Genomic DNA, 10,979 nt, shown 5'->3' with positions numbered 1-10,979 from the left:
TTTGACCATAATTAACTCATATTAATAAAATTGTTCATTAATGGACTAAAATTACCAAAAATAAGCTATAAACTTCAAATAAATCACAAAATTTCAAATAAATTTGAAATTTGAAATTTAAACTCATGAACATTCTGGAAAATACCATGACACTCATAATGTTCAAAACCTTAGGTCAAAAATTTCGAAATTTTTCCGGAAAAACAATGTTGCGGTTTATCGGTTTTTTAACAAAATAATCATAAAAACATATGAAAAATTATTCTCATCAACTATTAAATTTTAGATCTGAAAAAGATAATAAAATGCAATATTTTATCTTTTTCTTTAGTCATAGAGTATGTTTTATCAATATTTCACTAATAAAGTCACTATTCATGCCATTTTTCTTCAAAAATTTATAAATCTTGCAAAAAGACTTCACTATAGCCCATTATTTTACACACATCTTGTAAAATTGCAAGTGACATCATACTAAATTTCTATGACCAGATTCAAAATTTATCTCATATTAACATATTTTTCACCTAAATCCGAATTTAATAATATAAAAACCATTTTTCGAGTATAACAAGTCCAAAAATTATGAACATTTACAGGTTATCTCAAAATAATATATGTGACAACATATCCAAAAATCACTGGAAAATTCGAAGTATAGCTAATTTTAGACCGAAAATGACATTTTTACTCATAAAATCATATTTAAATGCCATTATTGTATAATATGAACAATAAAATCCGTAAATTAACCAAAAATATCCTAAAACATTTTAGGACCAGAAATTTTAACATGCATGAATTAATTTCGTGATATATCATAATAACACAAATTTTACAAGTTTTATATGTTAATCTTTATAACTCGGAAAAACTTTTAACCGATTTGCATGCAAACAACCTTGGCTCTTGATACCGATTGAAGGAAAAGTAGATCTATATACTTAACATATTCATATATGTTTTAATGTAATTTGTCATAAAATTAACTAATGATCTTATGCATGCAAACATTAATTAAAGAGAAGGAAAAATCTATTTCTCACCATGTGATTTTCGGATATTTGGGCACTAGTAAGGTCACCTACCTTACTTAGTTCTTGAGCTTTCCTTATGGATGAACAAGATTCAAGTATAGAATCCCTCCCAAAAGCATATACCCAAGGAATACTCATAATAACTAATATTATTTAGATCTAGTAATAATATTAGTTATGCTATAAAATGATACAAAATAAATTGTATTTTGGCTCTTGAAAATTTCGGTCAAGAGGTGGTGTTTTTGTGAGATTTTATTTCTCTAGATTTCACAATATGTAGAGAGAGAGACATTTTTACACTAGAAATGTTGTAAAAGAATTATGAATGAATAATCAATGGAAAAAGAAAAACTCTTCTTCTTTCCTTAGGGTGGCCGAAAAATGGCCTTGGGTAGCATGCCCAATGCCTTTTGTTTTTGCTCTTCTCAAAAGCTTAGGCTTGCAAGGCTAGTAGGTAGTCTTTAATCATTATGTTTTCCACAAATATGAAAACACAATATTAACCCAACACTCCCTCTAATTTCGGCACTTTCATAATAAAATGGATGGTCCATTTTATTTTGTCATTTGTCAATTTTGTCACATGTAACATGTTACATGACATGTCACAATGTAATGTATTTTTAACATATTAAAAATCAACATACTCATAAAATATGTCATTTACAAAATTGACTAGTAGTTCGTAATTACTTGTGCCAAAAGTGTTTCCAAATTATAAATTACAACATTCTGTATTTATAATAATTTATTCATTCCGTTTCAATTGTTTCTATAAACAATGATTTCATCTAAGTAATAAAACAATTCGATTACTTAGACCGTGTCTCATTTAATCATATTTACAATAAGATACGTAAATTATACTCACAAAATTATCCGTTAATTTTAAGCAATTTAATTAACTCGTATCGGTATACGATTAATTAAATAATCAATTAAGAGTATTTCCCTATAGGTATGACCTAAGGGGATCAACTGATCACCACCGTCGCACGACAGTAATGTCAAACTCTAGTCAGCCAATCATTACCGATATGTGTGGACCAGTTGACTGTAAAATATTACATCCCACATGTATTCTTAAAATGAGATTTAATAATGATATTTAATAATGATATTTAAATCATATTATGATACCAATTGAAGGAAAAGTAGATCTATATACTTACATATTCATATATATGTTATAAATTAATTTGTCATAAAATTAATAAAGGTCTTATGCATGCAAACATTAAAGCAAAATAAGGATGAAACATTATTCTTACATTGTATTTTCGGTTCAAATGGGCACAAAAGAAATATCCTTTTCTTTTGTTCTTGAGCTTTCCTTTTGGATGAACAAAGATCCAAGTGTAGGATCTCTCCCAAGGAATAATACCCAAAGCTTACTCTTAATTAAAATTAATATTATAGGAACTAGTACAATATTAATCTTGTAGAAAAATGACCCAAAAATATTATAAACTCTTAATATTTTCGGTTATGGGAGAGAAGAAGAAGAGAGATTTTTGTCTCCCTAGAAATCTTATTTTTGGATGAGTAAAAAAATGAATAATCACTAACTTACTACTTAGTGAATATTAGGCAAAATAATAAGAAAAATCTCAAGGATTTCTCTTCCCAAAACCGGTGGGAGTGGAGGAACAAAAGAGCCAATGCATGCCCTAGTTGTTCTTCACAATGAACCATAGGCATGCAAGGCTAGTTTAGTAGGTAATTATATTGTTTACCACTAATAAGAACAAATTAATATTTGCCTAATACTCCTCCAATTTTCGGCACATTGGATAATATGGGTTCCATATTATTTTTGTCCATTGTCAATATGTCACATGTCATATGTAACATAAATTTGTTATGTATTTTTTAACATATTAAAAATCAACGTATTAATAAAATACGTCATATACAAAAATCGACTTAGTAATTCATAATTACTTGTACCAAAATATTTTAACGTTTATAAATCACAACAGTTTGTATTTATAATAATTCATTCAATTATAATTGTTTTCTTAAACAATAATTTCATCTGAGCAATGATACAATTCAAATACTCAGACCGTATCTCATTTAATCACATTACAATGTGATACGTAAATTTTACTTCCAAAATCGTCCGTCAATTTTCAAGTAATTTAATTAACTCGTAACATTATACGATTAATTAAATGATCAATTAAGAGTGTTGCCCTATAGGTATGACCTAGGGGGTCAACTGATCACCACCGTCGCACGACAGTAATGTCAAACTCTAGTCAGCCAATCATTACCGATATATGTTGACCAGTTGACAGTAAAAATACTTCCCAATTGTATTCTTTAAAATGAGATTTAATAATGATATTTAAATCATATGATCGCACTATTGTTGAGGACACATTTCCCAACAATCTCCCACTTGTCCTCGACAAGTGTGCGTCATCAATTCTCTTGTCCTATTACTATCTCCCACTCAATGCAAGGTGTCTTTCAGGTCGTACTTGCAAGTGATCATATCGTGAGTGGTTTCCTCGATCTGGAGAATAACTGATTTGACCGGACTTATCTATCATAGATACTTTCCGAGCGTGGCCACGCATTTCCAGTTCATTACTCCTCGAGTGGCCCTGAGATATTGTTATAACCCTGACTAGGGGTGGACAATTTCTATCGCACTCATTCCCTTCGACTAGCCACAGCCATCATAACCTAAAATATGCCCATTTGACCCCATTTACGAAGGTCGTAGTAACACAAATCAAAGTTAATCTGAAACTGTGCTATCTTAGGAGAATAGTCATTAGTCAAAAGAATCGACTCATTCGAATACTATAGTAGCTCTCGCCACGACCAGGCTATATAAATTTGCCAGAACTCTATAAGCGGTCATAAGGCCCGACAAAATGTTCCTAACAGTCTGCCTATGTGATCGACTAGTCATCTCACATGACTCTATGGCACTTGAACTTGCCATCAATCGCATCACACTCTAGTCACTTCGAGACGTCACCTCATACAAGTGACTATGGGCAAATACTATGCTAATCCGTGTTCACTTTAACGGGGTTCAATTGTCACTACAACCCGTTTGGATGTAACAATGTATGAATTAAAGATAAAAGACAAATGTGATTATGAACAAAAGCAACACTTTTATTTCATTTCAAAATCTAACAAAAACTTGGTACACGTTTAAGTCCCATGGACGTAACATGTCCATCATGCTTAGCCTGCGATAAAGGCTTGGTGAGCGGATCGGCTATGTTGTCATCCGTCCCAACCTTACAAATCGCAATTTCCTTTATTTCAATGAAATCTCTTATTACATGATATTTTCTAAGTACATGTCTAGATCTATTACTAGACTTTGGCTCCTTAGCTTGGAAGATTGTCCCACTATATAAACTTTTGTGACCTACTCCTTTTATTTGTCATAAAAATTTATTAATTCGAAATTAAATTTTAGTAGATAATTTATTATTACTATATAAATTTAAATTTTATTTATAAAACATATATGAGTATGTTAATTATATAGATCTACTTTATACAAATTGGTTTTTTTTTTTGCATGATTTATGGATTTTTGAAGAAAAATAGCATAAATAGTGACATTATTAGTGAAAAATTAATAAAACATTATCTATGACTTAGGAAAAATATCATATGTTGCATTTTATTATCTTTTTCAAATCTAAAATTTAAAAGTTAATGAATATAATTTTTCCATGTTTTTATGATTATTTAAGTTAAAAACCGATAAACCGCAACATTGTTTTTCCGGAAAAATTTCGAAATTTTTAACCTAAGTTTTTGAACATTATGAGTGTCATGGTATTTTTCCAGAATGTTCATGAGTTTAAATTTCAAATTTTGAATTTATTTGAAATTTTGTGATTTATTTGAAGTTTATAGCTTATTTTTGTAATTTTTGGTCCATTAATGAACAATTTTAGAAATATGAGTTAATTATGGTCAAATAATTAGTGAAGAATAAATTTTGAGTCCTAAGAGGTTAGGGTAATTAACTTATGCATAAATATGAATTTATGTAATTTTTGTGATTGTAAAATGTTGAAATCACGCAAATCCGTAAAAACCGAGTAATATACGATATTGGCTAATTAAAGGCGATTTAGCATTAAATTGGGCATGTTCATATATATTATAATGCTGCATTTTCTTTATGATTGTCATAATTTTATTTATGTAATTTTTGAATTATGTAATTTTACTTAGTATGGCCTTAGTTTTTAATTGGTATTTCCCGAAATGTATGGGAATATCGATTCGGTTGTAATTTTATTGTGATCTCGTATCACCGTTTTGTAATTTAATAGATTTATTTTATTTTAGTTACAAATGTATAATAGGAAATTATGTAATTTATTATGTAATTTATTTTATCTCGGAGTTCCCAAAGACGGATTTCTTCAAGATGGCGATACATAAAGACGGTGTTACCTCGAGATACGTGTCACCACTGAAGTTCAAAGGACCAATGGAGTTGGTTTCCGAATATGTAATAGTTAAATAGTTTTTCTATTTTAGGAAAGGCCATACTAGGATTTATTTTATGCTTGCATTTTATTTATATGTCACATGCATCGCTAAATCGCCATAACTAAACATGCATTGTCTTTTTATCGAGTTTATCGACCGTGTCAATTAAAATTATCGTAGTTCACCGCTTTAGTTCACTTAAAACGTGATAGAGAATAAATTGACATGACCTCTCGCTAAAACAATCAATTGAGACATAGCCTTACCAAATAGTAGAAACCATGAAAACCTATTTCGCGAGGGAGTGCGCTTGGCCCTACCGGGGTACAAACCTTGTTACGTAGGGGAAGTGGGTGATGAATGTTAATCCACCGAATTCATGTTGATAAGGGATGAATCGGCCCTACCGTGCCCAAGTTGATATGGATTTGGATCATGGACACATTTATTCGAAATTTGGATTGAACTCAACAAAAGTTTTTGATAAGGGATGAATCGGCCCTACCGTGCCCTTGTCGAATGTGTTTTGGGCTATAGATAAATATTAGAGTAATTTTATCGACCAAGAGTTCTAAAAGTAGAATCGATTAAAGAGTTAATCCACCGAGTTATATTGATAAGGGATGAATCGGCCCTACCGTGCCCAAGTTAATATGAATTTGGATCTTGGAATCATTTATCATAGTTGGGTAGAGGTCACTATGTAAATGCTTTACTTGTTATTTACAAGTATTATTAAAACGATAAATGTTAAGTTTTCCAATATTCCGTTATTATATTGTTCTATTTCTTTACCACAATTTATATACGATATCATTTCGATTTTTGATTCAAATCTCCTTAAAACATCGTAACTAAAGACAAATATGAATTTGCTTCTAAAACCTCAAATGAACCATTGATAAGGATCTCTTGTAAAGAGTATAGATTAAAGTTATTCATTATCAAACAGGTTTTTGATTCATGACTAACACTTCTACTTACAATGGATTATGTTTCATATACTTAATTGAATTAAGTACCTTGAAGCGATAAATTGTTTTGGTAATTAGTTTTGTCGAATTAAGTAATTGACCAAAATAGCGCAACCACTTCAATGAAAGTTTTAAGACTAAAACGAACAAATGAAGAGAAATCTTCATGAATTCAATTTTGCTTCTCAAAGCAAAGACTCATTGAAATAAGTGGGAGCATTCTCTTAAACCGTTAAGATGAGGACGAGGTTCAAGAAGTAAAGATTATAATGCAATTGATACAAGGTAATGTTAAAGGTAAAGTTGTTGAGAATGACGATACTAAACCTATCAATCCCGACCGATAAAGTTTCCATTGTCTTAAATGTTGGACACTAGAAAGGAAACTACCCCAAATTATTGAAGAATCAACAAGTTAGTTGTGGGACATCTAATGGGACCTTCTTCTTTAAATGTTTATTTGATTAAACATAAATTTTCCTAGTACCACTTCAAATCATATTAGAAACCAAAGGGAGGTTTTCATCATTGTATTCGACACATAAGATGATTAGAATATGACGACTAGCAACAATAATGTCGAGAGAAAGAGTAATTGTGTACTCAATCTAGTTTTTGGATTTAAAGTTGTACTTAATTGTGACTATTAAGTGCATAAACTCTAAATAAGAATATAAACTTGTTAAGATACAAAAGAGGTTTTCACTTTTGTGACCCTATACACCACGATTTGATGTATGGCTAGCCCATTATCAAGGTGATTATATTCTAAAACAAACTAGAATGATATATCATGTAGATGATGTAAGATTCAAATTGGTAACCCAAGATTAAACCTTAAATTTTGGAATGACGAACGCAAAGAGTTATCGAGTACTCTTGAAACCATTAGATTGTTAATGGTATATGCATATCTTGTATTCAAAGCAAGATGTCTCGTGCCTTTTGGTTGAAAAGGAGATCGAGGTTGTAAATCATCGATCCAAAATAGGTTGATCATTTTTCTTTTACCAACGATTTAAGTTGACGCTAATGTGTTAACTTAATAAGGTAAATAGAAAATCTTTGAAGAAGTTCAAGAGTTCAAGGAATCACGATTTAGTCGTGATGGGATTATCAAAGTGAAGACTATGATATAAGCCAAAGGAAATGTGATATAGTATCACAAGTTAATCTCTCTTAGCACGCATTATGGAAAAATGTGTGGTTGGATAAGAAATCAAACGCTATTCGATATGGTTTGGACTTCGATCAAGTTACCTTGAGTTACTTGATCCTTTTGGGGATTTAATCATTTTCTCTAGATTATTTTTCCACTAAATCTAATCATATGAGATATGAAATGGTAAGGGTACCATGTTTGTAAGTTTTCACAAGAAACAAATGTGCTCTGACGGGTTTGCGGCTCGTGAAGCTGTCTTTCTAAAATACAAGTTTATTTCTAGAAGACAGAGTGGGAGAAATTATTCAAGAGCCACAAAGAATGTTATGTCGCAAGAAACTGGTCTTTCTTGGCTACATGAGACGTTTTGTGTAAGACGTTGTTTCTTCGAAACCTAGGAGGTTAAATTCGTCACTTGTTAAAAATGATGAACTCATGCTACTTTTAAGAAAGTAAAGAGCTTATAACTTACAAAAGAAATTGTTTGATTCAAGTTGATTACTTCTGGAAAGTAATCAACAAATGACTTACATGAGAGTGTTTAAGTCACAACTCAATACAAGGCTTAGAGCAATGAAAATCCGAAATAAAAGGCTTGATTAGTGACAAAGGGTTTTGCACTAATAAAGACAGTTTTCAAGGCTTGATTGGTTGCAAAGAGTTTTGCACAAATTGAAATGCTTAAGTCTATTTGGATCTTCTTAGGGATTGTGTTTCATTATTATGAAATACATAGCGAGTGAATCTAAAACCCACTTCTTCAATAGAAGGAATGTATTCAATACATGTCATGAGTTTTGTAGATTCTTGCAATCCTAAGATAATGTGAAACTTAAGAGAGAATCTTAAGTAGGACATCAATGAGTTGGAGTCAACATTTTGATCATGTGATAAAACTTTTCTCGATAAGTCGAGAAGTTGTGTTTATACATGGAGTTTAGTGGGAGTTACGGAAGTTTTAATTAGTCTTATATGTGGATGACATATTGATCATTGCGATTGATATAAGACTTTTGGAGTATTATAATACATCTTTATTATCCGGATTTTTGAAGATAAATCCACATGATATTAGCGTCAATAAGAAGTCTTATGTTGATAAGATTCATGACTAGTTCAATTAATTTGAACATATTTGATTGATTCCATTTGCTTCCGCTGCCGAATCAATTAAATGAGTAATGATGTATAACACTTCATATACTTTGAGTATGATGAATTGTTTTCAAAATTGAATTTAAGTAATCTTTAACTAGTAAGCTATAAAGATTACCCTTAAGTGCTTGCAGAAGCATTAAGGCTATGATGCAAAGTGTTTATGATGCAATTTTGTGTAAGGGTGTTACACAAGTGACAATTGACAATTGAGATTGCGCATGGTTTCCGACAAAACCATAATAAAAACACATTAGGATGGTTAAGATACCATTGTGGCTATGTTAATTAAGAAGTAGATTTTCTAGAATCGTTCTAGGCAATAAAGAACAATGAGAGATATTTATAACGGAAATTGAGTACACTTGCAATAATGAGATGTGCAAGAAGGATGAGTCCCGCACACTGTGAAAACAGTGGGAGCTATTCTTAGGCTAGAGGGCCTATGTCTTGATTGGATCTCGACACATACTCAGAAAGTTTTGTAATGCAAATGTATACATTACAAAGGAAAACGAGTATGTAGTAGGGTTAAGTAAGGTACAAGAAATTGATAAAACCTACTAACCAAAGCCTTCTCATAGGCTTAACATGATGAGTCATGTCATTTCAATTGAATTGAAATGAACAACTACATACAAGATCAAATTAGATTATAGAATATGAAATAGTAATCAGGCATTGACTATTCATATGTGATAATCGCATTTGTCGTTCGAGTTTTTCTTTAAAAACTCCTTTTATACTTTGTTACATCCAAACGGGTTGTAGTGACAATTGAACCCCGTTAAAGTGAACACGGATTAACATTGTATTCGCTCATAGTCACTTGTATGAGGTGACGTCTCGAAGTGACTAGAGTGTGATGCGATTGATGGCAAGTTCAAGTGCCATAGAGTCATGTGAGATGACTAGTTGATCACATAGGCAGACTGTTAGGAACACTTTGTCGGGCCTTATGACCGCTTATAGAGTTCTGGCAATTTATATAGCCTGGTCGTGGCGAGAGCTACTATAGTATTCTAATGAGTCGATTCTTTTGACTAAAGACTGTTCGTTCGCCTAAGATGGCACAGTTTCAGATTAACTTTGATTTGTGTTACTACGACCTTCGTAAATGGGGTCAAATGGGCATATTTTGGGTTATGATGGTTGTGGCCTGTCGAAGGGAATGAGTGCGATAGGAATTGTCCATCCCCTTGTCAGGGTTAAAACAATATCTCAGGGCCACTCGAGGAGTAATGAACTGGAAATGCGTGGCCACGCTCGGAAGGTATCAAGAGTGGATAAATCCGGTCAAACAGTTATTCTCCAGATCGAGGAAACCACTCTCGATATGATCACTTGCAAGTACGACCTGAAAGACACCTTGCATTGAGTGGGAGATAGTAATAGGACAAGAGAATTGGTGACGCACACTTGTCGAGGACAAGTGGGAGATTGTTGGGAAATGTGTCCTCAACAATAGTGCGATCACATGATTTAAATATCATTATTAAATCTCATTTTAAGAATACATGTGGGATGTAATATTTTACAGTCAACTGGTCCACACATATCGGTAATGATTGGCTGACTAGAGTTTGACATTACTGTCGTGCGACGGTGGTGATCAGTTGATCCCCTTAGGTCATACCTATAGGGAAATACTCTTAATTGATTATTTAATTAATCGTATACCGATACGAGTTAATTAAATTGCTTAAAATTGACGGATGATTTTGTGAGTATAATTTACGTATCTTATTGTAAATATGATTAAATGAGGCACGGTCTAAGTAATCGAATTGTTTTATTACTTAGATGAAATCATTGTTTACAGAAACATTTGGAACGGAATGAATAAATTATTATAAATACAGAATGTTGTAATTTATAATTTGGAAACATTTTGGCACGAGTAATTACGAATTACTAGTCAATTTTGTAAATGACATATTTTATGAGTATGTTGATTTTTAATATGTTAAAAATACATTACATTGTGACATGTCATGCAACATGTTACATGTGACAAAATTGACAAATGAAAAAATAAAATGGACCATCCATTTTATTATGAAAGTGCCGAAATTAGAGGGAGTGTTGGGTTAATATTGTGTTTTCATATTAGTGGAAAACATAATGATTAAAGACTACCTACTAGCCTTGCAAGCC

The sequence above is a fragment of the Silene latifolia genome, chromosome 6, assembly GCF_048544455.1.
Source record: "Silene latifolia isolate original U9 population chromosome 6, ASM4854445v1, whole genome shotgun sequence".
Taxonomy (NCBI): Eukaryota; Viridiplantae; Streptophyta; class Magnoliopsida; order Caryophyllales; family Caryophyllaceae; genus Silene; species Silene latifolia.
This window is presented reverse-complemented; position numbering follows the sequence as displayed.